This window comes from Dermochelys coriacea, chromosome 14 (genome assembly GCF_009764565.3).
Source record: "Dermochelys coriacea isolate rDerCor1 chromosome 14, rDerCor1.pri.v4, whole genome shotgun sequence".
Classification (NCBI taxonomy): Eukaryota; Metazoa; Chordata; order Testudines; family Dermochelyidae; genus Dermochelys; species Dermochelys coriacea.
In genome coordinates this window covers 25004357-25032300 of record NC_050081.1, presented here as the reverse complement: position 1 = coordinate 25032300, position 27944 = coordinate 25004357, and the positions used below count along the sequence as shown (strand labels likewise).

The following is a 27944-nucleotide window of genomic DNA, read 5'->3' as shown; positions in this document are numbered from 1 at the left end:
CGATTCATGATTTCTGGGGCTGGCAATACTGAAAAGTGTTCATGCTGTTTGTTTAAATTTTGCATTTCACTCTCATTTTCTCACTTTTTTGAGTTTGACAAAACCCTTTAATGATAGAAGAGATTTACATTATCAATAGCAAAATCCCATTACATCACGAGTTTAAACAGAAACTTTTCCCATTTTTAATAATAAAATAATAATAATAATAATAATTAGTAGTAATAATAACAATAGATATTTACAATGTAATGTATCTTATAGAGCCCTTTTCATTGGCAGATCTCAAAGTAGGACTTCACAAAGGAGGTCAGGATCATTATCCACCTTTTACAGATGGGGAAACTGAGGCACATAGCAAAAGTGACTTGCCCAAGGTCACCCAGTAGGTCAGTGGCAGAGCTTTGACTAAAACTCTGGTCTTCTGTGACTGAGTCCAGGACTTTAACCACCAGGTAACACTGCCTCCCTTTACCAATCTGCTAGTGTAGCACTTTATACTCTAAAACAGTAATAGTTAAGGAAATCAGGATATTCTAATAATATAAATCGATCTTTCAAAGACTAACAATGATGTAGGGATATCTCATCTTCTGATAGAAGCCCTATCACTTTATCTCACAGCCTTTGTGGACTACTGGTCAGGTCTTCTAGGATAGCCAGGGCAGGGCCCTACATTTTAGATTCATCCCCACATCCAAAAGCCATATCAGAATCTCTGCCTCATGTGTGGTTTAGTCAAATAGTTCTCTACAATTCATGGGCCTTCCCCCCTCTAGCCGTCTGTCTCCACCTGTTGTCTCACACTTATGACTTGTCTACACTAATACCATAAGTCAATCTAAGTTATGTAAGTAACGTAACTTAAGTCGACGTACCTTAGATAAAAATACTTCTCTAACAAGTATGTCCTGGTATTTCTCCTAAACAGCAGAGATGTACAACAGATTTGGAATCAGCCTCTCAAGAAAAATCTACATGCCTCACTGTATAAGCACTGCCTTCTTACTCCTGTTCTCCAGACCCCTACCTAGCCCTGTAACTTTTTCACCACTTCTTCCAGTGGAAAGGTTCTTGTACTTCAGCTCAGTCACCATATCTTTACTTGCCAGAAGCTGGGAATGGGCAACAGAAGATGGATCACTGATGAGTACCTATTCTGTTCATTCCCTCTGGGGCACCTGGCATTAGCTACTGTCAGAAGACAGGATACTGGGCTGGAGGGACCTTTGGTCTGACCCAGTATGGCCGTTCTTATGTTATATGTGTTTATCCCTGAATAGAGCTTGATGCAACCACCACCTTCTCCTCCACACACCTAGTAATTTTCTGGCTATCATACCAGCCCAATGTTCTCATCTCTATGGCAGCCAGGGAATGCTGCAGCTCATTCTTATTAGGCCTGCAGAGCTGATACAGTCATGGCAGAGAGAGTTGGATTTGCTCCTCCTTTATGCCTCACCAACTGCATTGTCAGCTCTGGGCAACTAGAAACATCTGTATTGCTCATGCGGGCACAGGGAGAAAGCACACAGCTGACAACTCAGCCCCCTGTTGAAATGACTGCCACAGCTGACAGAAAAGTCATCATCTGACTTGGGAACTAAGAACCACATTGGAACCACTTTATTATTGTTACTGTAGCCCTCTGAGGCTCTATGGTGCTAGGGTTGCACATACACCTAGTGGCAGCCCCTGCCTCAAAGAACTTATCTCCTAAACAGTCAGAAGGTGAGAGAATGAAGAGTTAGTGCTCCTATTTTACAGAGATGGGAACTGGGGAACAGACAGACTAAGTGACTTACCCACAGTGAGGCTGTGGCGGAGGGGAAAATTGAATCCCAATGTCCCGAGTCCCACTCCAGTAACTCAGCTACTCTCTCATCACATGGCACTAACACAGTATCTGGATGCCATGTACACAGTAGCATGCTTGCCTTTTACTTTACAGATGCCCCACTTTCTTCACCCCCCAAAGTAACCCCACTAGTAAATGCTTCATAGTTTGTCCTGCCAGGAGCTGGCAGCATCTCTACTTTATGTCAGGTTTCAGAGTAGCAGCCGTGTTAGTCTGTATTCGCAAAAAGAAAATGAGTACTTGTGGCACCTTAGAGACTAACAAATTTATTAGAGCATAAGCTTTCGTGAGCTACAGCTCACTTCATCGGATGCATTTGGTGGAAAAAACAGAGGAGAGATTTATATATACACACACACAGAGAACATGAAACAATGGGTTTATCATACACACTGTAAGGAGAGTGATCACTTAAGATAAGCCATCACCAGCAGCAGGGGGGGAAAGGAGGAAAACCTTTCATGGTGACAAGCAAGGTAGGCTAATTCCAGCAGTTAACAAGAATATCAGAGGAACAGTGGGGGGTGGGGTGGGAGGGAGAAATACCATGGGGAAATAGTTTTACTTTGTGTAATGACTCATCCATTCCCAGTCTCTATTCAAGCCTAAGTTAATTGTATCCAGTTTGCAAATTAATTCCAATTCAGCAGTCTCTCCTTGGAGTCTGTTTTTGAAGCTTTTTTGTTGAAGTATAGCCACTCTTAGGTCTGTGATCGAGTGACCAGAGAGATTGAAGTGTTCTCCAACTGGTTTTTGCACTGAATTTAGCCGTATAGAGTGGAAATCTGTCAACTTCATGAAAAAACTCGCACAGATACAGACAGACATAATCTTCCTCTCCAAATGCAAACAGATGGACATCATACCGAAAGGACTGAAGGTAAAAAATCCATTACAATCTACATACCACACAGACTATGCTGACAGCTTGTGCCACACACTCTCAAAGAAACTGCGGAACCACCTGATCAACATCCTCTACAGCAAACAGGGAAAGATTAAGAATGAGCTCTCAAAACTGGATACTCTCATAAAGAACCAACCTTCCACACAAACTTCCTCGTGGCTGGACTTTACAAAAACTAGACAAACCATTTACAAAACACACTTTGCTTCTCTACAAAAGAAAAAGGACACTAAGCTATCTAACTACTATATGCCACAAGGGGCCACAACAATGGTTCCCGTAACCCACCCAGCAATATTGTTAATCTATCCAACTATACTCTTAGCCCAGCAGAAGAATCTGTCCTATCTCGGGGCCTCTCCTTTTGCCCCTCCACCCTCACGAACATGATACAGTTCTGTGGTGACCTAGAATCCTATTTTCGACGTCTCAGACTCAAGGAATATTTCCAACACACCTCTGACCAACATATTAACCCACAGAGACCTTCCTGCCAACACTACAAAAAGAAGGATTCTGGGTGGACTCCTCCTGAAGGTCGAAACAGCAGCCTGGATTTCTACATAGACTGCTTCCGCCGACGTGCACGAGCTGAAATTGTGGAAAAGCAGCATCGCTTACCCCATAACCTCAGCCATGCAGAACACAGTGCCATCCACAGCCTCAGAAACAACTCTGACATCATAATCAAAAAGGCTGACAAAGGAGGTGCTGTCGTCATCATGAATAGGTCGGAGTATGAACAAGAGGCTACTAGGCAGCTCTCCAACACCACTTTCTACAAGCCATTACCCTCTGATCCCACTGAGAGTTACCAAAAGAAACTACAGCATTTGCTCAAGAAACTCCCTGAAAAAGCACAAGAACAAATCCGCACAGACACACCCCTGGAGCCCCGACCTGGGGTATTCTATCTGCTACCCAAGATCCATAAACCTGGAAATCCTGGACGCCCCATCATCTCAGGCATTGGCACCCTGACAGCAGGATTGTCTGGCTATGTAGACTCCCTCCTCAGGCCCTTCGTTACCAGCACTCCCAGCTATCTTCGAGACACCACTGACTTCCTGAGGAAACTACAGTCCATTGGTGATCTTCCTAAAAACACCATCCTAGCCACTATGGATGTAGAAGCCCTCTACACCAATATTCCACACAAAGATGGACTACAAGCCGTCAGGAACAGTATCCCCGATACTGTCACGGCTAACCTGGTGGCTGAACTTGTGACTTTGTCCTCACCCATAACTATTTCACATTTGGGGACAATGTATACCTTCAAATCAGCGGCACTGCGATGGGTACCCGCATGGCCCCACAGTATGCCAACATTTTTATGGCTGACTTAGAACAACGCTTCCTCAGCTCTCGTCCCCTAATGCCCCTACTCTACTTGCGCTACATTGATGAGATCTTCATCATCTGGACCCATGGAAAAGAAGCTCTTGAGGAATTCCACCATGATTTCAACAATTTCCATCCCACCATCAACCTCAGCCTGGACCAGTCCACACAAGAGATCCACTTCCTGGACACTATGGTGCTAATAAGCGATGGTCACATAAACACCACCCTATATCGGAAAACTACTGACCGCTATTCCTACCTACATGCCTCTAGCTTTCATCCAGATCATACCACTCGATCCATTGTCTACAGCCAAGCGCTACGATATAACCGCATTTGCTCCAACCCCTCAGACAGAGACAAACACCTACAAGATCTCTATCATACATTCCTACAACTACAATACCCACCTGCTGAAGTGAAGAAACAGATTGACAGAGCCAGAAGAGTACCCAGAAGTCACCTACTACAGGAGAGGCCCAACAAAGAAAACAACAGAACGCCACTAGCCATCACCTTCAGCCCCCAACTAAAACCTCTCCAACGCATCATCAAGGATCTACAACCTATCCTGAAGGACGAGCCATCGCTCTCTCAGATCTTGGGAGATAGACCACTCCTTGCTTACAGACAGCCCCCCAATCTGAAGCAAATACTCACCAGCAACCACACACCACACAACAGAACCACTAACCCAGGAACCTATCCTTGCAACAAAGCCCGTTGCCAACTCTGTCCACATATCTATTCGGGGGATACCATCATAGGGCCTAATCACATCAGCCACACTATCAGAGGCTCGTTCACCTGCGCATCTACCAATGTGATATATGCCATCATGTGCCAGCAATGCCCCTCTGCCATGTATATTGGCCAAACTGGACAGTCTCTACGTAAAAGAATGAATGGACACAAATCAGACGTCAAGAATTATAACATTCAAAAACCAGTTGGAGAACACTTCAATCTCTCTGGTCACTCGATCACAGACCTAAGAGTGGCTATACTTCAACAAAAAAGCTTCAAAAACAGACTCCAAGGAGAGACTGCTGAATTGGAATTAATTTGCAAACTGGATACAATTAACTTAGGCTTGAATAGAGACTGGGAATGGATGAGTCATTACACAAAGTAAAACTATTTCCCCATGGTATTTCTCCCTCCCACCCCACCCCCCACTGTTCCTCTGATATTCTTGTTAACTGCTGGAATTAGCCTACCTTGCTTGTCACCATGAAAGGTTTTCCTCCTTTCCCCCCCCTGCTGCTGGTGATGGCTTATCTTAAGTGATCACTCTCCTTACAGTGTGTATGATAAACCCATTGTTTCATGTTCTCTGTGTGTGTGTATATATAAATCTCTCCTCTGTTTTTTCCACCAAATGCATCTGATGAAGTGAGCTGTAGCTCACGAAAGCTTATGCTCTAATAAATTTGTTAGTCTCTAAGGTGCCACAAGTACTCCTTTTCTTTCTACTTTATGTATAGCATTTCTACGATCCCTGTCTGAGGACAGTGCTGCTCAGCAGTGTTGCTCTGTAGTTTAAAGGCACAGCATGGCCTTTCTTCATCTCCACTGTAGCTGCTGAACTTGTCTCATTAGTTTTGAAACACAGAAATTCAACATTTCTGGCAAACTGCAGGATGCTAGCCTGCCCAAAGAAAACCAGAGGGTATGAAAAGCAGCCAAGGTGAGGAAGTGGCAGAATGGCCAAGTATGTTCAAAAAGGATGTGGATACTATACCGCTGAAAGGACAAATACTTGCTACTTTGACTTGGGTTTAATTTATGCCTCATCCAACCTTTTTATTTATGCTAAATCAAGTCAGCAGCAGAGTACACATAATACGGTACAGTGTACAAAATCAGTATTGTTTGGAGGCACTTCCTATTAGGGTTCTTGTTTTGCTCCTTGCCTCTAATGAAGCGTTAGTCTTGGTGCAGCAGGAAGCACTAAATGAATTAGCGATGCTAGAATCACTTGCAAGCATGCCTATTAAACACAGCAAATTACACAACATTCATATAAATAAATAAATAAATGGAGTAATTCCACCTTGCACAGCATGGATTTGAAGGTGAGTCTCAGAATTCAGCAGCAAGGAGGCTCCTACAGCAAAGGTCTGGGCCTGCCCTTTCAGGGGAAAGTTAGATTAAGAGATAAATGTATGGAGGGGCTGGTATGATGAGGTTACCTACAATGGCATATGACTCATCTCCTACTGCTTTTAGCAAATATCTCTAAAGGCCAGAGATGGGACACTATATGGGGAGGGCTCTGAGTTACTACAGAGAATTCCTTCACAGCTGTCCGGCTGGTGGATCTCACCCACATTTGAGGTTGGGAAGGAATTTTCCCCCAGGCTAGATTGGAAGAGACCTTACGGGGGATTTTGCCTTCCTCTGCAGCATGGGTCACTTGCTGGTTTGAGTTAGAGAAAATGGTGGATTCTCTGTAACCTGAAGTCTTTACATCATGATTGGAGGATTTCAGTAACTCAGCCAGAGGATATGGAGTGGTGGGTGAGGTTTTGTGGCCTGCAATGTCCGGAGGTCAGACTAGATGATCACGATAGTCCCTTCTGACCTTAAAGTCTATGAGTCTATGAAATGTTTCTCAGTTTGGAGTTGAGCGACGTGGTCCTGCAGATCCAGTATCCCATAATGTCCAGTGGGTGATGATAGATCCGGTCCCTTCATATCCCATCTTAGTGGCTTCCATGGAAGGGGTTGAAAGAGTCTGGGCAAGCTTTAAGGGCATAGGTGGTTTGGCCTAGTGGTCACGAAGGGGGTGGTGTCAAGGGGGTCACAAGGCGGCAGTCAGCGAGCAGGGATCTGAGCAATCACTAGGGCCAGAATCAATAGGCAAGAGTCAGGGTCAGAGTCTGGCAATCAGCAACCGAGGTGAGTTCTGGAGTCACAGCAGTCCAGAAGTCTGCATGGCAGCCCAGACAACTTCCTGGGGCTCTCATGACCAGGGAGCATGGGCCAGCCAGAAGGCCACAGGGGCTGTTGCTCTCGACTCTTCGGACGGTACATCCTGTGACACCTAATCTCCATAGTGCTCCTGGGCTAGAGCCCTGCGTAGCCTCCTGGTGGTGCTGTGGAAACATCAGGCACCACAGGCCCAGTTTCTAGTCCTGCAGACCTTTACGCTTAGTCTCCGTTCCCTGTCTTAGCGAATGGGGATTCTCCTTAGCCAGTGTATCACAGGAGCTCAGGCTCGATGACAGGAAGGGTCTGTTTGGCCTTGAACTATGTGGAAGTGGCTCAAAGAGCCCCAGTGCAACAGCAGCCAGGCATCTTTCTGAGCTTAACACTGGATTGTGACACACTCATTGTCCATCATGGCACCTCTTAGAGGGGCAAGGCCTGGGGAGGCAGTGCAGTGCCAGGTTGCAGTGGTTGGTAGGCTGGGGAAGGGTAGGGATTCACCCCTTCAAAGCCATTGACTATCTGGCTGCTCAGAGAGAACATGAGTCCCAGAGTGGAGTGTTGTGCTGACCCAGGGGGGTTCCAGTTTACAAGGTTTGCAGGCAGCCCCCCAGGGGTGCATTATTGCAGGAGGGGGCCATTGTGGAGTTAGACCCCGCAGGGCTGTACTATCAAGCAGGGATTTTTAATGACATTTTCACATTGAAATAACAATAAAACCCAAATAGGCCATGAGCCTGCCAGATGGAAAAGCTCACCAGCAGCCAGAGGCTGGCCTCGCCCATCATCTCCCACTTCCACTGCATTTCCCTCTTCCTGACATCTTACACTCTTCTCCCTCCCCTGCCAAGTGCCTTCCCTGCCCCACCAGGCAACTTTCCCCACACTGCAGGGGCGGCTCTTTCACCCCACTTGTCAGCCTGAGCCACAAGCAGGGGGCTGAGGACACTTTAACCCACCAGGCAGTAACAAAGGTAGGGCAGAATGCAGAGGGGGGCTGCAGCCCACAGGCAAGGAGGGGACTTGTGAGAAGGGGAGGGGTCTGATCTGGCTACCATTGAGATCGACAGCAAACTTCCCACTCAGAGTGGTGCCAGCCCCAAGCGCTCAGGACGTGAGAGGTGAAAGCTATGATCACAGCACTCCAGGAGCTGGGGCTCTGAGGAAATCATTAAATATCACCCGACTTGCACTAAAATCACAAGAGCTGGCATGACTGAAGTTGATGTCAATGCGAGCAATCTCTGGACTGCAGGGGAGGAGTTAAGCAGGAGGGTCTGAAGCACTTATCCCTTCCTGCAGCTCCATTTTCTCCCCTCTCAATGTGTTTGGGAAGGGGGGGTTTCTGCTCCAGCTGGAGGGAGTGGGAAGCTGAAGGGGTGTTTTCTTTACTGGCCAATCTGCGCAGAGAAGCCAACCACAGTAGAGGGATTTGCATATTTGCAGAGAAGTTATTACAAAATAAAAATACTATGAATATGTAAATCAGACACCCAGAGCCAATCATCTTGCAGGGAATTGTGCACTTGTGCCCTCACATGTCACTAACTGAAGCACATCCCTGCACGCTGATTGGTTGCTAGGATTCCCTTTCGGTGCAGCACTCCAGAGCGTAGTACACATGGATACAGTTCAATACATATCACCATCAACTCAGAGCCTGATGTACAAGAGGGCTGGGAGAGGTCCAGACAGCCATTTTGCAACCCCTCCCCCTGTCAAAGCAGAACGCCTCCTGCACTCTAGTCTTTGCTCATTTTGCTAAAGAAACTGACTTTCTAGAGAGCCCCAAAGTATATTCTGCAAGGGCAACACCAAACCCAGATTTCTAGCTCCAGTCCCACCCTCCATTGCACTTTGAACTTGGCTCTGTTGAGAGGTTCATCCCCATAGGTTGCTGTGCACGTGTGCTGCATGGCAGTTCAGAGTTCTCCTGTGGTCCCTGTTTGCAGAAACCAAAGCGCCTCCACATTGTTCCTATCCCTGAGAGCTTGTTTGGTTATCCACATCTGGAGTGGAAGGTGACTGGGCTGTGGAGAGAGAACGTCTGGGACTGGTAGGACTGGGTCTGGAATGCAAGTGATGGAGCGTGTCCTCAGTATGGGGCAATGGAATGGGGTTGGGGGGACCCCCTCAGAGACAGCAAGCAGCAGCTGCGGTTGGGGATCAAAGACTAACATAGCAGAACATGCCTCCTAGTGACTGAGGATGGGACACTCCTTTCCCTCCTGCTTGGTGAGGAGGCATTTCCCTGCAGGGCTCTGCCTGCTCCCTGGACATGTGAGGGGCTCGACTCTCCAGTTAACACTAGATAGATATGCACACCTAAACCCTTAACACACACACACTGGGCTACAGAGGGAAAAGGGTCTCCATTGGACATCAACTGGTGGCAACAGCACAGCAGCCATGCTGGCAGGGAGTAGTCATCAGTGCTAGCGTAAGCAGGGCTCAGGTGTTTAATGTAGTATCACGGAAGGTGCCTCAGCCGAATCGATGCTAGCAGCTTTGAAACAACCTGGCTGGCTCAGATCTGGACTTTTTAGTGTGCCCCACCAAATGAAAATAGACTGTGACATTACCAGACTTCCATCCTGCATTCATAGAATGGGAAATATATAACAGCAGTGGATAACTGCCTCCCGAGGGGCAACAGTGCAGTGTGAATCTGGGATCTTCAGTGCTACAAGCACAAGCTGCTGTTGTTTGGGCTAAAGAATTAGTAACATCAGCTGGGAGCTTCAGCAACTCATAAACTTTTTATAAAAAGAAAAGGAGTACTTGTGGCACCTTGTCTGACAACAGTGCCCTCTCTGCTGAGTGCCAGCAGATCTCTGGGGCCTTGCAGGCCAGCTTCCCAGTGGAGGAGGAATCAGCGACATGGAGTCTGGCTTCACTGTTACTATAACTTGCTTTATTAACACAAATACACCAGGCCTGGAACAGAGGTGGTCACAAATGGCATGCAGGACATCTTAGCCCAGAATCAGTGTCTGGTTCCCAGGGAGTAACTTTGCCCCGAGAAGTGAGTCTAATCAAAACTCTGAACGAACTCATCAGCTGCTCGCAGAACTTTCTCTCCCAGGATTACTTCTTCGATGCAAAACCGTGCATATTCCAAAAACTAACAATGTCACAACATCTCCCCCCAAGACTGAACACTTGCTCGCAACACTTAGTGAACAACTTGGAAGACTATATGTAACAGTGACACCTACTGAAAATATGATTGGCGCAATTTATGGCCTCATCCAAAACATGTTGAAGTCAGTGGAAATACTCCCACTGACTCAGGCCTTGACACCCACTCTTTCTCCAGAACATATTTTGAAAACTGATTTATTTCCTTGTGTCAAACGCTGAGGTTCAGACCATTAATCATGGCCAAACATTTTCTTTTTTATATAATTATAGTTTATTGTTTTCTAATGAAATGCACAATCCAGTTAAACCAACCTGAATACAAACAGAAATAATATGCAAAATGATGGGGGTGTGTAATTAATAGGAAAATTGGCAAAGGCCATGTGATCTCATTCCATCAATTACCAGCATCTAATAATCCTGCCAATAAGTAAATAAAAGTATTTTATCAATGACAGGTTTCAGAGTAGCAGCCGTGTTAGTCTGTATTCACAAAAAGAAAAGGAGTGCTTGTGGCACCTTAGAGACTAACAAATTTATTTGAGCATAAGCTTTCGTGATTTCGCATTCGGTGGAAAATACAGTGGGGAGATTTATATACACACACAGAGAACATGAAACAATGGGTTTTATCATACACACTGTAAGGAGAGTGATCACTTAAGATGAGCCATCACCAGCGGGGGGGGGGGGGGGGGAGGAAGGAGGAAAACCTTTCATGGTGACAAGCAAGGTGGGCCATTTCCAGCAGTAAACAAGAACATCTGAGGAACAGTGGGGGGTGGGGTGGGGGGGAGAAATAACATGGGGAAATAGTTTTACTTTGTATAATGACTCATCCACTCCCAGTCTCTATTCAAGCCTAAGTTAATTGTATCCAGTTTGAAAATTAATTCCAATTCAGCAGTCTCTCGCTGGAGTCTGGTTTTGAAGTCTTTTTGTTGAAGGATAGCCACTCTCAGGTCTGTAATCAAGTGACCGGAGAGATTGAAGTGTTCTCCGACTGGTTTTTGAATGTTATAATTCTTGACATCTGATTTGTGTCCACTTATTCTTTTACGTAGAGACTGTCCAGTTTGACCAATGTTCATGGCAGAGGGGCATTGCTGGCACATGATGGCATATATCACATTGGTAGATGAGCAGGTGAACGAGCCTCTGATAGTGTAGCTGAGGTGATTAGGCCCTATGATGGTGTCCCCTGAATAAATATGTGGACAGAGTTGGCAATGGGCTTTGTTGCAAGGATAGGTTCCTGGGTTAGTGGTTCTGTTGTGTGGTTGCTGGTGAGTATTTGCTTCAGCTTAGGGGGCTGTCGTAAGCAAGGACTTGCCTGTCTCCCAAAATCTGTGAGAGTGATGGGTCATCCTTCAGGATAGGTTATAGATCCTTGATGATGCGTTGGAGAGGTTTTAGTTGGGGGCTGAAGGTGATGGCTAGTGGCGTTCTGTTATTTCCTTTTTGGGCCTGTCCTGTAGTAGGTGACTTCTGGGTACTCTTCTGGCTCTGTCAATCTGTTTCTTCACTTCGGCAGTGACTTTGTCCTCACCCATAACTATTTCACATTTGGGGACAATGTATACCTTCAAATCAGCGGCACTGCGATGGGTACCTGCACGGCCCCACAGTATGCCAACATTTTTATGGCTGACTTAGAACAATGCTTCCTCAGCTCTCGTCCCCTAATGCCCCTACTCTACTTGCGCTACATTGATGACATCTTCATCATCTGGACCCACGGAAAAGAAGCCCTTGAAAAATTCCACCAGGATTTCAATAATTTCCATCCCACCATCAACCTCAGCCTGGACCAGTCCACACAAGAGATCCACTTCCTGGACACTACGGTGCTAATAAGCGATGGTCACATAAACACCACCCTATATCGGAAACCTACTGACCGCTATTCCTACCTACATGCCTCTAGCTTTCATCCAGATCACACCACACAATCCATTGCCTACAGCCAAGCTCTACGATATAACCGCATTTGCTCCAACCCCTCAGACAGAGAGAAACACCTACAAGATCTCTATCATGCATTCTTACAACTACAATACCCACCTTTTGAAGTGAAGAAACATACTGGCAGAGAAACTTCAAAACCAGACTCCAGCGAGAGACTGCTGAATTGGAATTAATTTTCAAACTGGATACAATTAACTTAGGCTTGAATAGAGACTGGGAGTGGATGAGTCATTATACAAAGTAAAACTATTTCCCCATGTTATTTCTCCCCCCCCCAACCCACCCCCCACTGTTCCTCAGAGGTTCTTGTTAACTGCTGGAAATGGCCCACCTTGCTTGTCACCATGAAAGGTTTTCCTCCTTCCCCCCCACTCCTGCTGGTGATGGCTCATCTTAAGTGATCACTCTCCTTACAGTGTGTATGATAAAACTCATTGTTTCATGTTCTCTGTGTGTGTGTATATAAATCTCCCCACTGTATTTTCCACCGAATGCATCCGATGAAGTGAGCTGTAGCTCACGAAAGCTTACGCTCAAATAAATTTATTAGTCTCTAAGGTGCCACAAGTACTCCTTTTATTTTATCAATTAGCACCAACTGCATCCCCGTATTACCCGCTATTACCCCCACCCCCGTCCCAATTTTTCACATTTGCTGTCTGGTCACCCTAACACAGACCCATTCAGTCTCAAGGGGCTGAAGTCTCTGGCCTGATAGCTGGGTTGCCCCTGTGGGGGAGAGTGTAGGACCTGTCTGAGTAGGTGGGGCCTTCTCACCCCTTTATCTAGCACCCATCTGAGAAATCAAGCACATAACCCACAAGCTGGACACTGATCAAAATGTGCAGTGAACACAGACCCATATGGTCACACTTTGTCACCACACTCTTACTGTGATTCAATGCAGAGCCCACAATTGCATGGAGGCACCATGAAGGCCCTTCTGCACCACTGCAGCCACCCAGGAGGCTGCTGCCTAGGAGGGATAGCCAGACTGGCCACAGAGGGCTCTGCACCCCTGCACCCTAGGGGTCTGTGTGCTGCTCACAAACATGCAGGTAACTATGGGACATTTGGGACCGGTCAGAAGAAGAGCTGTGAGATCTGCATCTGTGGCTCCAATGGCCCTAACACTGTGGAGGAAGTGCAGAGGGACTGCAGCTATGGAAAGGCTGTGGGAGCATTCTAGCCTGCCTGTGTCATAGCCACCCCACTGTCTCTGCTGCCCACCCTGTACAAAGCCTGCTACCAGAACAGCTGAGCAGAGAGGGGCCGAGTCACAGAGATTCCCTCTACTTCTCTGAGGACAAAGGGCTGGTATTTGATTTTATTATCTCCCACCCCAGAACCATACAGCACACTAGTATGCAAACAAGCTCATACATTAGAAGAGAACATATGGTCACCTTTCCATAATGGCGGTAGAAGCGCAATCTATTAAGACACTTGGTAGATGTGGAATACATGTGGAGAAAACAAAGCCATTTCACTCCATCACACCTGGCAAACACAGGCGACATGACATTTTTCTGAAGGGCATGCACACTGACAAGCAGAGAGCATTCTCCTTTCATGACATTTCCCCTTCACTAATTGAATGTGCTCCTCCTCAGATCCCATTGGAGTTGGGATAAAATATCTGTCTGCGCCGGCGGCTACTTGAGGCAAATATCAGTGACTCTGTTAAGCTATTACATGCACAAGAGTCCTTAGGATGTTATGGTTACTCAGTGAAATCAGTTCTAAGAGGCTTCAGACCAAAACTTAGGCCTTAGACCAAAACCAAAATCTGCTCTCCGCTAAACCCATACTGCCTCATTCAGTTCGCTTCCCAAAGTGACTGAGGTATTCTCTTTCTTAATAAAAACCTCTAAATTAGCACCCTCTTCATCTCTTTCTTGGCAAGCCGACTGAGTGAATTTGGTACCATGCCACATTGTCACATTAGGCTTTTCTTCTATTTAAGAGCGTTAAAGATGTGTGTGTGGGGCGGGGGGGGAACCTCCAAAAAGATGAAAGATCCTTGCATGCTTTAATGAACCTCACAATGAGATTGGGAACAAGTTGATTAGAAGGTTCTCAGAACCTCAGGCGCTCCCCCAGAACTGAGTTGTAATAAAGGTAATAATTAGCAAGATCAAATTAAAAAATGACTTATTCCATAAATGTAAGCTGTACTTTCGGCACCAGCATCTGGAGCCTGAGGAGGCAAAGAGAAAGCCCTGGAGGAATGGAGCATGGATAGGAGGGCAATGAACCTGCAGAAAACTTGCTTCCATGAGGGAAGAAATGAGGTGGCAACAGAAGAGCGATGGACTATGTTGCCCTGTCACAGAAGCTGAACATGGCAAGATTGACACAGATACAGTGGGAGCTCAGCCCCAGTTGGTATTCTACCCGTCTTGGGTTACAGTACACAGGGTAATGATCTGGAACAAGGTGTCTGCATGTGCAGAGTGTGTTTCGCAGATAGAGCACGGACTGGGACTCAGGAGACAAGGGTTCTATTCCCAGCTCTATCATTGGCCTATTGGGTGCCCTTGGGCAAGTTGCGTCTCTCTGTGCCTCAGTTTCCTCATTTGTAAAACAGGGACAACGATACTGACTTCCTTTGTAAAGTGTGTTGAGATCTCTTCTTCTTCTTCATCAGCAAAAATTATAAAGGATGTACATAAAAACAGGAGAGAGGAGAAAAGAGATATTCACAAATGGGAGAAAAAAGGGGTGTCAGAACTTCTCAGGAACTTGAGGAGGAGGCAGAATTCTGCTGCCTGGCAAACCCGCACTATCTCAATTCAACACTGTCCCCAAAACTCATTCCTCTCTCCCTGCACATGCATTTTTTGGTGACACCGAGAAAGAGGTGGCATCAATCTGTCTGGCATTTGCTGGGATCACGGCATGTGCGTGACTGGGAAATAAAGAGTGGGTTCACTGTGTTTTTCCTCTCAGATCTGACTCATCAGGAAGTGTGGACCTGGTACTTATGAAAATATCATAACGTGCAGGTCTGTGCAGCTTTTTGTTCATTTGGCATCAAGGATATTATTGCAATCAGTCTTTCCAGCCGATCGTTTAGATGATACATGTATTTACAATGAGATTCCACTGTCATTCAGCATTAATGGTCCAAGAGAGATGTCTCTGCTGAAATAAATTATCTGGAGATGTCCTAATCGGTGCCATCCTCTCTCGTGTCTGCCCACCAGCTGGCAGGTGTGCCAAGTGCAGAGCTGGGGACAGCAGGCCGGAGACAGACACGCCCCCACTGCACCTTCCCACTGAAGTCACTGATGCTTTAATAATTCCAAGCTACAGCCTTCGGGCCAACGTGCGGTGCCAGCGCCAGCGCCAGCTCTGTGACAGTGAGGATTCTCAGCAGCTGTCTCCAGACATGGCGCAGCATTTCCAGAGGAGGCCTGCAGTACTGGGAAGGTGCTTTGAATAGATTTCTAGCTCTTCCACAATGCCACCTGCATACCAACCACTCTGCTACTTCACGGCAGCCCAAACAGACACTTCTGAGATCTTGGAGATAAAGCCCAGGGGAGGAGATGTTTGTGTCTGTGTTTGTTTCATAGCCACTGGATGCTCTGCGATAGATTGATCGGTGCTTCAGACCAGTGGTCTCCAAAATTTTTGGCTTGCGCACCCCCAGAGAGAAGACTGGAAGACCTACTGCAGGCGTGCCACCGACAGAAGAAGACCAGAAGACCTGCCGCCAACGGAAGAAGAACGGAAGACTTACCACAGGTGGGCCTCCGGAGGGGAACAACAGCCATGGACGTGCAGAGCTGCCGCTGAAGAAAAAAAATGGCGGAGTGCCATCCGGCGGCGATCCTAGTGCCGCACACCCCCTGGGATCATCTCACGCACCCCCTGGGGTGTGCGCACCCCAGTTTGGAGACCACTGCTTCAGACTGCCTTGTCATGTAACTGTTCTGCCGCTCTCACCTCTCCTCTGGTTAAAGGACCTTGCTGCAGTTTGGGCATTTTTCTGGGCGAGGTGGTACCAATTAATGACATTCTTAATTCCTGTTGATTGAACTGGTGCCTTGTAAACTAACAAAGTGGTGCAGCTTGCTAATGAGTTTCATGGCATTAGAACAGGTAAGGGTATTGGATGCAGTCTTCATGGGGAGATTGGTTCAAATGGGACATACAAACTCAGGTCCATTTGCCTTCTACTTGTTTTACAAGTGCCCCTCCCTCTGCCCCCCGGTCTTGTTCCGTCTCCATGTTTCTGGCAATCACAGTTCTTGGCACATGACAGTAGACAGTCTATCCTGCTGCAACATCACTGTCCTTCCCTTGTTGTGTGTGAGTAATACACTAGCTATGGCTATGACTGTCTCGTTCTAGTGGCTGGCCTTTACTATGGATAAAACCTCCTACTTACTAATGGCTAAAGGAGTTCATTAGGACATGTAGTAGAAGCTGGTGCTTTTGGTACCAGGTTCCCAGTTTCTCTCCCCCTAGTACCTTGGGGATCTGTCAGTACTTGGCCATGAACTGGTGGAACATGTACAAAAAGAAATAGCCTGCCTCAGTGCCTATTTGAGTGAATAATGCTGATTGACAGGAGTAATTCTATACAGACAAAACAAGAGGCCGTGTTTTGAAAATGCAATCTGTTCTGACATCACAAGCGCAGGGGTATAACTAGGAATGTGCATAACAAGGTTTCTTTATTCCCACCAAAAAACAAAAAAGAACCCTCGGCTAAAAAAATATTGTTCATTTCCAAGCCACAAAATGTCACTTTTCCTTCATTTTCTGTAAATGGGCTTCTGCCCTCCCCCCCGACCCCGAAACATGCACAGTTCTGAAATTTCTCACTGAAATCTGAAAACTGATCTTTGCTGGAATGAAATTTTGTATTTCAAAAGATTCAAGAACATGACTGGTCCCTTTGGTCCTTGTTCTGGGGAGAAAAACACAAGAAATACCATAGGCCTTTCACAAAGCAGGAGAAATTTCATGAACTCCAAATGAAATTTCCGACTGTCTGAGTGCCAAGGTTTCTGAATTTCCTTCCCAGTACTGCTGGCTTCCCTGGAGAGGAGAGGGAATAAGTTTATATGTAAGCAGGATCTGAAAGAACTCTCCCCTGACAGCTAGTTGGAGTGGGGGAGAAGACTTCAGGAGCAAACTGTATTTACATGAACACACTTACCCTGCCTAGATATCCAGCAGACAGAGCAGAGCTGCTCAAAGTGATCAACTTTGGCTGGTGTTGGGTTACAAATCACTTTAGTACTGAATTCAGGGATAGTGAGATGCTATTACCAATGTTGTTGTCTTTATTGTATGAATAAAGGAGAGCAGAACTGTGCTTATTGTGCCCCAAATGAGGGAGTCACTCAGCAGCATGAAAGAATGCCTAAGGCCCCAGTGGGAGAAAACAAACTGAGCAATGAGGAGGGAGGCGTGGGAGAGTGTTGGTTGGGGGGCAGAGGGGGCTTGGACACAGAGTGCTCTAGTGAGTGGGGTAGTGGCCTGGCAGTCAGGAGAGCTGAGCTCTATGCTGTGTTACCTGGGGCAAGTCACTGCAGCTCTCTCTGTGCCTCTGATTTGTCTCAGTAGATTGTAAACTCTTCTAGGCAGGGAGGGTCTCTCCCATGTATGAGCAGCACCTAGCTCAATGGGGTCCCAATCACTACTTCGGCCCCTTGATGCTACTGCAATATTGATCACTACCATAGCCCAGCTTCAGCCTGGCTCACCTGGCCCAGTGCATTTGGAGGAGGCCTGCATGGGATTTCTCACATGCTCAATACACCCCCATTTGGCATTTTGGTTCTGGAAGGATTTTCCTCTCCCAGAGGCGGTGCAGAAAGCAGATGGGGCATCCCTCTGGTCAGCCAGGATCTGCATTCCACACGCTGCATTCCCTTTGGCCTGAGCTCGCCACAGAACGGTCGGCCCCTCCTCAGTGACTGGCCATCTCCCAGGCAGGAAAGCCACACAGCCCCATGTGTCGTTCCAAAGTGCCAAGCCACTTCTTTAAATGCATCAATCCCCCACTAATGCATAAAAAGAACCTTTTAAGCAACTTAAAAGGAATGTGATAGTCTGAAATATGGGACTATTTACGTTACAAGTAATCACTGAATGGAGGAAGCAGTGTTCCAAAGAGATTGCATAGATTACAGGGCATTTAATCTTCTTTAACCTCTCCTGTCTGTTCAATTGGTTCGTTTGCTTTCATTCAGATATCTGAATTACTTTTATGCAAATATATAGCGTTCTCAGCTTCCTTTCATGCTTATTTTTTTGTTTAAAAAGAAAAGCAGCAATTTAAAGAAGGATAAAGACATGACTGAATAGATCAGATCCCACTTTCCCTGTTATAAAGTAGGGTGTTATCTCTTTGTGAGATTCTAGGGACTCCATTGCAATATCTCAGGGAATGAATTAAACATTTTGTAGGCTCCTCATGTACAATTTGCTGAATCTCCTAGTATAGCCTCAGCATTTCAGAGTCACAAGGCCAGGGTGGTATGTAAGGGAGTGTATTTAGAAAGCCAAGAACAAGGCATTCACTATGGAATTGTTCTATTATCTACAGGACTTACTGCCCTCACTGAGCAGGCTAGGTAGCAAATGAGGAGATCTTCCACTCAGAGACAAGGAGACAGGATGACTTTTCAGTTCCCCATCCCCATCCTATAGGGTGATGGAAACTGGGTGACTTTAGGGGAGCGGGAACTGGGTGTGGAGAAAAGATGGGGAGGAGAGAGCACAGGAACACTGGAAATGGCAAAATAGGAGATGTCAGCATTCTCCCCAAGCTCATTTCAAGCAAGTGCTTAGCTCTGATTATCTAGACCAACAGCAGCTCAGGATGGTAACAGTGAACATAAAGCAGATGCAGGCCAGGCAAAGCCATGTGAATGCTGTCCTGCCTCGTTCTACTGGAGAACTATAACGTAGGTTACAGACAGACAGACCGATCCTGCTCCGCTGGAGTCAGTGACTCTGAGGTCTTGGTGAACAGCAGCACATGGAGAAGAGCGACTTCTCCTTTCCCCTCAGCTTCTCAGGACCCCTCAGCAAATACAGGCTCCTCCCTTGCATTGCTCCTTACTCTGTGGAAATCAGCAGGGTCCAGGCCAGCTCCTACGACTGCAGGCTGGCTCTGGGATTTCCTGCCAGCATGTGCTGAGCGGGACTTGCTCAAAGGAGCCTTGCGCGCCATGCCATTTAGTTCCCATTACGTCTTTATTATGGCTGCCCATATGTCAGCCCACAGCTGCATCTGCTCCTTCTCTGTCATAAAGAACAGGAGTACTTGTGGCACCTTAGAGACTAACAAATTTATCAGAGCATAAGCTTTTGTGAGCTACAGCCCACTTCATCGGATGCATAGAATGGAACATATAGTAAGAAGCTATATATATATATACATACAGAGAACACGAAAAGGTGGAGTAAGAAGCTAATTAATTAAGATGAGTTATTATCTGCAGGAGAAAAAAACTTTTGTAGTGATAATCAAGATGGCCCATTTAGACAGTTGACAAGAAGGTGAACTGGGCCATCTTGATTATCACTACAGCCATGTTTATTGGGTCATGCGTTTGGATGGCGGGATTTCCTGGAGTAAGCAGTTCTATGCCTGGGTTAGTACTGGTACGTGTCAAGAAGTGGGGTGTGGAGTCAGATTGCAAATGGTTGCTCTGACATGCTTCCTGTGTCACTGAGGAAAGCTGATGTCAATAGGTGGGCTGTGGTGATAGGGATAGCTTCTGTGTAGCGCTCACAGATCTGAAATCTTCACATGTGCCTATGCTGCTGTGTTACGTGTGCATTGGTAAGCAGTAGCTAACTAGAGTGAATCAGAAAAAATTCTAGCACTGTCTGGCTACCAGGCCGTATCTCACAGAGCACTACCAGCACAGAGAACAGCACTAGCATAGAGACAAAGCAGTCCCATAAAAATGAACTGAAATTAGTGTTATCAATCCACTAAGTTCACTAAATTATCCCTATTGGTCCCTATTGGACTTATAAAGAACAACTGTGGCTGGCCAATTTGACAGCACAAGAATTTCAGGCAATCACATCTCAGAGAAACTGAACATTATCCTCTAACAAATAATACTGAAAATCTTGATGACACCGTCCAGTCTCATCTCTCCTTTCTCCTCCACCAACAAATCTTGGACTTCCCCCAAATGCTCATGCACATTTCTGAAACCACAACACTGTGTCAGTGCAGAACAAAGACTGTGAGGATGGGCCACTGCCTGTCACACAGTCCTCAGATATTGCCTGGGAGAACTGGCCCCAGGACAGGGTTTGAAGACCCAGGACTGTCCCTGAGACTGGGAGTAAGTACAGGCATCATTACTATGCCTAGGAGCCACGGCTACATGCAGAACCACTGCACTGTCACTGGGTGACAGCCAGTGTTGGGAATGGCCCCCTATTTGGAGCCCAGCCTCCAGAGGGAAAGGTACATAGACACGGGAATTGAAAAGATCCTCATAGGTCAATGGTACCTCACCCTAAGGAGCTGGAGCCCCTTCACCATTTCATGGAGTCAGAGAGCCCCACAATAGTCAAAGCACAAGGCACAGAGGTTGCCCTGCCTGTGTAGATTCCATGGTGTGAGGGGCCATAGCAAAACCACAAGCAGCTGGACGAATTGATTTGTGGGTCTGGGGGTAAGTGTGGGTATCAGCAAACAGGACATTCCTATGATGCCTTAGGAGCAAAACTCAGGAGTTTCAACCCAGGCAAGAACTCCATCTAACAGATGTTTCTCAGAATCTAACCTAAATTATTACATCCTCCAGGATCTGCAAAATTGGGCTCAATATTCTTCAGGAACAAGCCTCCCCTGCTTCTTGCCCTTCACATGATGAAGACAAAATGCCTCCATTTCTTGGAGCATTGAACAGTATGAAATGTTTATGGATGAAGCAGGAGGATGTGAAGGAATCTAAACCAATTTCATTATTCACACAGCAAACAGAGTAGCAAATATTTACCATCTCTGCACTGCGTTCATTTATTGGCCAAACTCCTGAATTAACCTAAATACGCTCATTCATACTTGCTAGGCTGACAGTTCTCTCTGATACAGGCAATCAATCAGATTTTATATCAGTCTCCACCAGGTTTGTGATCAGATAGACGGTTCGTCCCATGCCTGCAGGACAGACTCTGGGGATCTGACTCTGAAGAACTTCTTTCAGTCTGTGTGGTTTCTTTGCAGAGAAGGTAAAGAGGTGGCCCCTGTACAGTGCATGGCTCCCCAGTATTCAAAAATGGCATTGCAAATTAGAGGCATCCAGAATAATCAAATGGCCAGGTGCAATGTCACACTTATGGCAAGAGGGCAGCATTGAGGGACAGAGCGAGTAACAAGCCAGATTTCCAAGTGGGTGACAGCCAGTGTTGGGAATGGCCCCCTATTTGGAGCCCAGCCTCCAGAGGGAAAGGTACATAGACACAGGAATTGAAAAGTTCCTCATAGGTCAATGGTACCTCACCCTAAGGAGCTGGAGCCCCTTCACCATTTCATGGAGTCAGAGAGCCCCGCAATAGTCAAAGCACAAGGCACAGAGGTTGCCCTGCCATGTTTTCCTCATGCTGTCAAGTCTACATGCTCCGATGCATCACAGCTCAGTGCCCTCCTCAAACCATTCCCAGAAAAAATGCAAGGATGACACAGAGATGGTGTGCAGAGACGGTGCAGAGACGGTGCATGAATGCCCTGAACAAGAGGTGATCCTTGCATTCCACCTGGAATAACGGATCCTTACTTTGTCTATGCATGCTCCTTGCACTTTTGCCGGTATGTATTGTACTGAGGCAAACAACAGAACATCAGCATTAGTGTCTCTCCACCTCCATGTGATGCAGCAGCTCCTGTCTCCCTCCCTGTTTCCTCAAATTCCTGTCTCTTCAGAAAGAGGGGATGTTTGTTCTCTCTCTGTCCTGGCTGTTCACCGGGGTGGTGATGCTGGTGGCTCTTTGCTACTCCCATCCCCACACTCCCATACCTCCTGTGATAAGTTCTTTCCTCACTGCCTGGAATTCAGGCACAGCCAGCAGTACATCCAGCAGACCCAGGGAGTCTGCAAGTCACATGCTGCTATGGCATGACCATCAGGATCTAAGGCTGCCTAGCTCCTAGGAAGGAAAGTCCTTGCTAAGTGTCTGGGGAATCCAGAGTCATCAAAAACTCCTTAGCCAGTTATACACAAGCCTGGTCTTTCAAGCCTCCTCTGTGTTTCTTTCTCTTGTGACACTCTGTCAGCTCAGTTAGTATCAGAGCTCATTCTCTCACTCTGGGATCTGGTACAGCAAACGCACCAGCATGTGGGAGCTGGGAGGGTTGTGTGTGTGAGAGACAGCACTGAAAAATGGGGTTTGAGTCATAAAGGTTTTGGGAGGTCATTTAATTATCATAGATGGCAGCTGCTACACCCTGCCAGGAAGTAACCATACTGAGACTAGCTTTGCACCCATCAGTTTGATCAGGTCTCCTCATGCCCACACCGGCCTGTAACAGTCTCTTTTCAGCAGTATTAGGGAGGGGAATTGCAACGCCACCCCCTTTAACTGAGGACTCAAGTCACAGAGTTTAAGGCCAAAAGGTCTCAGACAATTAGATCATCTAGTAGGACCTTTTGTAAGTCACAGGCAATTAAACATTTCCCAGACACCTTCACAACAGGCCCAACAACCAGAGCTGAACCAATGAACTACAGCCCTCAGGAGATTAAACTACTGTGTACCACAGGCTCCTGCCTCCTGTTCAGACACCTTCAGTCTCTTTGGCCTATCTGCCTGCAAGTGCCCCTCTCACAATCCACAGAAGCAAGTCCAGGTATCTTACATCACAACACAGCTTAGCTGGCATTAGGTGGAAAATACAGAGGAAATCATACCTCAAAATACATGTTTGGTAGAACATAAGCACAGCTAGAGCAACCCCTGCAGAAAGCAGAGCTGGCTTGGCTCTAAGCTCAACTACAGACAGTATTGGTTCTGTAAGACGAAACCCTAACATATTAGAGAGTTATTTTTCTTGGCCTGCCACTGCTGACCCATCTGTCACATCTCTGGGTCCCAGACAGGTGTGAGTGTAGACCCAGAAGTCTCTCTCGGCCAGGGTGGGTCTTATTGCCCAACCTTCCCTTCTCCCCCGATACACACACACCCCTTGTATCCAAGGAGTCCAGCTATCAATTATGTCATCTTCCCAAATCCACTGGGGGCTGCTGCACCATTTCCCAGCAGGTCTATGGCAATAAGCTAGTTCAGAGAAGAGCCACAAGAAAGACTAAAGGAAACTTGCCTTATAGTGATAGACTCAAGGAGCTCACTCTATTTAGCTTATCAAAGAGAAGATTAAGGGGTGACTTGATCACAGTCTATAATTATGTACATAGGGGACAAATATTTAATAATGGGCTGTCAATCTAGCATCAAAAGGTGTAACACAATCCAATGGCAGGAAGTTGAAGCTAGACAAATTTAGAATGGACATAAGGTATACATTGTTAACAATGAGAGTAATTAACCACTCAAACAATTTACTAAGGATTGTGGTAGAGTCTCCATCACTGACAATTTCTAAATCAAGACTGGATGTTATTCTGAAAGATCTGCTCTAGGAATTCTTTGCAGAAGTTCTATGGCCTATTTTATACAGGACATCAGAGCAGATGATCACGACGGTTCCTTCTGATCTATGAATCTCTGACCCCTTCCACAGCAGCATGTAGTCATTAGACATAAAGATCATGCACAACTTCCTTGAGCTGACTCTTTGTTCCAGCTCCCACTGCACCTTTGGTTACATGCAACTGGGCATGTGCACCAGGCAAATCTTTGTGCATAGCTCCCCTAATCTCACCAATACAATTTATTCACAGAGATGTTACCTGAGGCTCAGGAATTTAATACACAACTGTAAATCCAGCTCTCTGCCAGATTCTCAGGTTGTTCTACCACCCCCACAGTGTTTCAATTCATTGCAATTATGCCTTTGCAAAACCTTCTCATCTAGAGATCGAGGCTGCTGTTTTTATTATTTAACTTCCACTCCCTGCAAATGGAAAAACAACATTTTATTTACAGTAGGTGTCCCAAAGGAGAGCAGGTTAGAAGCACATCAAGTGAATATCAAATAATTCCCACAAGTCTTCACTGAAATACAAGGAAATACATGCACTTACTGGCTTAAGAAAGCAGCAAATCACAACCCTGTAGAACAAGGCAAACTTTGCTGGCCACAGGTGGCATGGCCATTTGCAAGCTGGGAGGTTGTGAGGTCTGGCTGCACCACAAGGCTCTGGGATGAAGTAGCACACAAAGGTGACACACGGTATGGCCTTTCCATGTAAATGTAGTCATATGTGGTGCAACCTAAAACGTAGATGCTCTCCCTTCACTGCACTGGGTATGTGAGTCCCGGAACAAGGTTAAGCTAGGACTGGTCATTGATCAATGCCTCTCCCCTGTTGCACAGCAAAGTCCCTCCAGGAGCTGTGGAGATTCCTCATCACAGTAGTGTTGCAGTCACTGAACTGGATGGTGCTCAATGACTTCAAAGTCCACATGGATCACAAGTCTTCTGAAGCAGCCCAGAATTTCATGGCTACCATGACAGCTATGAGGCTATCTTAGGAGACTGCCAGCTTGACTCATGTAGCTTGATCTAGTGCTTGGGACGAGAGCTAAGGAGGGGGAATATTGAAATTATTCCCTTGCCAAGGGCCAAAAAAGGAATGATTTCAAGAGACAGTAATTTCCCTCAGAACCCGCTGAAAACTCTCTGGTTCCATCACTCTCCCAGGATGGACTAATAACAGGCTCCAGGCCCAACAGAAGAGGGGAGCCCCAATCTGAAATCAAAGGAGACCACAGCCTGTCTGACTAGTGAAGGTTCATAGGGGAAAAAACAGATCTATTTCTCAAAGGGGCTGCTGGCAGGTCATCCTCCATTAGGGCCCACACACTGGGAACTCATATATCACCATGGGCTGTAACAGCCCAAGCTGGTTACCTTCAGTACATGTTGCAAAGCCAGTTAGTAGCTGGGAGATGGGGGAGGCTGGTGAGGGGGACTTGATGGCAGTTTTGTTGGTGGAATTTATTACAATTTGGTTCTATTTTGTAAAGAATAGGGTCTAATTCCCCTGAGTCTTGGCCAACATGCCCTCTCCCATTGAGACTGGTCTGATACTGTCCCTGTTCAATGGGTACACAGCAGTGGAGCTGCTGGAAGAGAAACAATTTCCATTTTGCAGCAATTGTTGAGGTTTCAAAATTTGTTCAGAGATTCCTTCTTGGAACAAAACGAATAGTTTTCAAATGTTTTCAGGAAAATGGAATTGTCAGAAATGTTCTGACCAGCTCTCCATGGCACACTACTGTTCTATGTTATTATAGGCAGGACAGGTAGCACTCTTTTGGCAAGGTTGCCCAACACGTCCCATTATCAGACCTTCTATGCTAATACAATTTTCATGCCCGATGTCTGTCTCAGGCTGACTTTTTTTTTTTTTAAATTCAGCCAAAATTTAACTGTTTCCAAAAATGGGGTTAGAGGAAAATATATTATTTTGCCATGTTCAAAAAGACTTCTACATTTGCCTCACACAGAGCATCACTAGTAATGAACACCTTGCTCTGTGAGGTGCTTTGAGACACCTGGAGTTTGAAAGATTCTGTACAATATAAAATTATTTTCTATTTAGGAAAGCTACAGCAAGACTTTGATGGGTTTGCATCATTCCATTCCCTTGGTATTTTATACCACAAAGCCATTTATCTGCTCCCCCTCATGATTCCCACTTACTAGCCCAAGAAGTTACAAGAATCAAATGATCCTTTAACTGTCTCTAGAGAGTATCCTTGATGGCAGAAGAGATGCACGCTGAAAGACACAGAACAAACTGTTAAAATACCGGGAAGGCTGAGACACATGCTGACTAGAGAAAAAGAAAAGTCATCTTACGGGCTTCTGCTTCATTCTGTCTATAGCTCAGAGGGCTAGGGCATTGCAGCACATATGACAGGGCCCCTGCTCTGAGAGCACCATAAGGATTCGAGGTGTGGAATTCATGCTTTATAGGGAGAGACTTAAGAAGCTCGATCATCACTGTGTTTATAGAAAAGAGGATTAAGCAGTGACTTGACCATAGTCTACAAGTACATACATGGAGAAGATATCTCTGATAATAGACAGCTCTTTAACCTAGCAGGAAAAGGGATAATGAGATCCTGTGACTGGAAGGTGAAGATAGACAAATTCAGACTAGAAACAAGGTGCAAACCTTTAATAGTGAAGGTAATCAACCATTGGAACAACTTACCTAGGGACGTGGAGGTGTCGGGGGTGGGGGGAGAACCCCAAACACTAATTGAACTAATACTATTAAACTAGCTAATTAACTATACAGACTAAAACTATGCACAAGAAACCTGAGCAGATGGTCAGGAATGCTGCAAAGCTGAGGGCACTGCCAGAATTCTGTCTCCAACCATGAGTGGCAGAAAGGAAATGGAGACAATCAGTCCGCGCCACCCCTTACACCCTCAGTTTGGAGTACAGGAAGGCACAGGGTGCAAGCATGGACTGATGGATACTGCTAGTGAAGAATCTTTCAGCCTTGGGCGCACAGAGTACACATGCAGCCATTGTGAATGTCCAGAGAACCCAGCATTCAAAGAAGAAGGGGTTAACAGCAGCAAATGGGGAGGGAAAAAACCCTCTGGGCTTTAATAAGGGCTCTAAAGGCTTCTGAGGATAAAGGTGCAATGTGCAGAACATAGGATTTGAAAAGGTGAACCTGGGTCCGATTGCAGGATCAGTTCCCTGAATCACAGAACAGCTCCTGGGAGCAGTGGAATCTGCCAACATGGACTTTTATGGATGCACAAAGTCCTGCTGGCTAAAATGGCTTTGCACTGAGCTCCACTGTTTGATGTGGCAGCCTGGCAAGGCCCAGAGAGGGATGGAGTTCCTCAGGGATCTGTTTGGGGACCAATCTTATTTCATCTTTTTATTACTGACTTCAGCACAAAAAGTTGGAGTGTGCTAATACAGTTTGCGGATGATACAAAGCTGGGAGATATTGCCAATTTAGAGAAGGACCGGGATATCATTCAGGAGGATCTGGATGACCTTGTAAACTGAAGTAATAGTAATAGGCTGAAATTTAATAGTGAGAAATGTAAGGCCATGCATTTAGGGATTAATAACAAGAATTTTAGTTATAAGCTGGGGATGCATCAATCAGAAGTAACGGAGTGGGAGAAGGACCTTGGAGTATTGGTTGACCACAGGATGACTATGAGCCACCAATGTGATACGGCCATGAAAAAAGCTAATGTGGTCTTGGGATGCATCAGGCGAGGTATTTCCAGTAGAGATAAGGAGGTGTTAGTACAGTTATACAAGGCACTGGTGAGACCTCATCAGGAATACTGTGTGCAGTTCTGGTCTCCCATGTTTAAGAAGGATGAATCCAAACTGGAACAGGTACAGAGAAGGGCTACTAGGATGATCCGAGTAATGGAAAATGTCTTATGAAAGGAGACTCAAGGAGCTTGGCTTGTTTAGCTTAACCAAAAGAAGGCTGAGGGGAGATATGATTGCTTTCTATAAATATATCAGAGGTATGAATACCAGAGAGGGAGAAGAATTATTTAAGCTCAGTACCAATGTGGACACAAGAACAAATGGATATAAACTGGCCATCAGGAAGTTTGGACTTGAAATTAGACGAAGGTTTCTAACCATCAGAGGAGTGAAGT

At 46.1% G+C, this 27944-nt stretch overlaps 1 protein-coding gene and 1 long non-coding RNA gene across 2 annotated transcripts in view; one reads left to right on the top strand and one right to left on the bottom strand.

The window, feature by feature from the left end:
* Positions 1–27944, bottom strand: part of SHISA6 (shisa family member 6) — a 395911-nt gene that overhangs the window by 222582 nt on the left and 145385 nt on the right. The window lies entirely within an intron of this gene.
* LOC122456694 lies at positions 27–27358 on the top strand. The gene is made up of 5 exons (XR_006275693.1): positions 27–37; positions 5808–5810; positions 6420–6430; positions 17580–17588; positions 27131–27358. It is a non-coding gene; the product is annotated as an uncharacterized LOC122456694 (long non-coding RNA).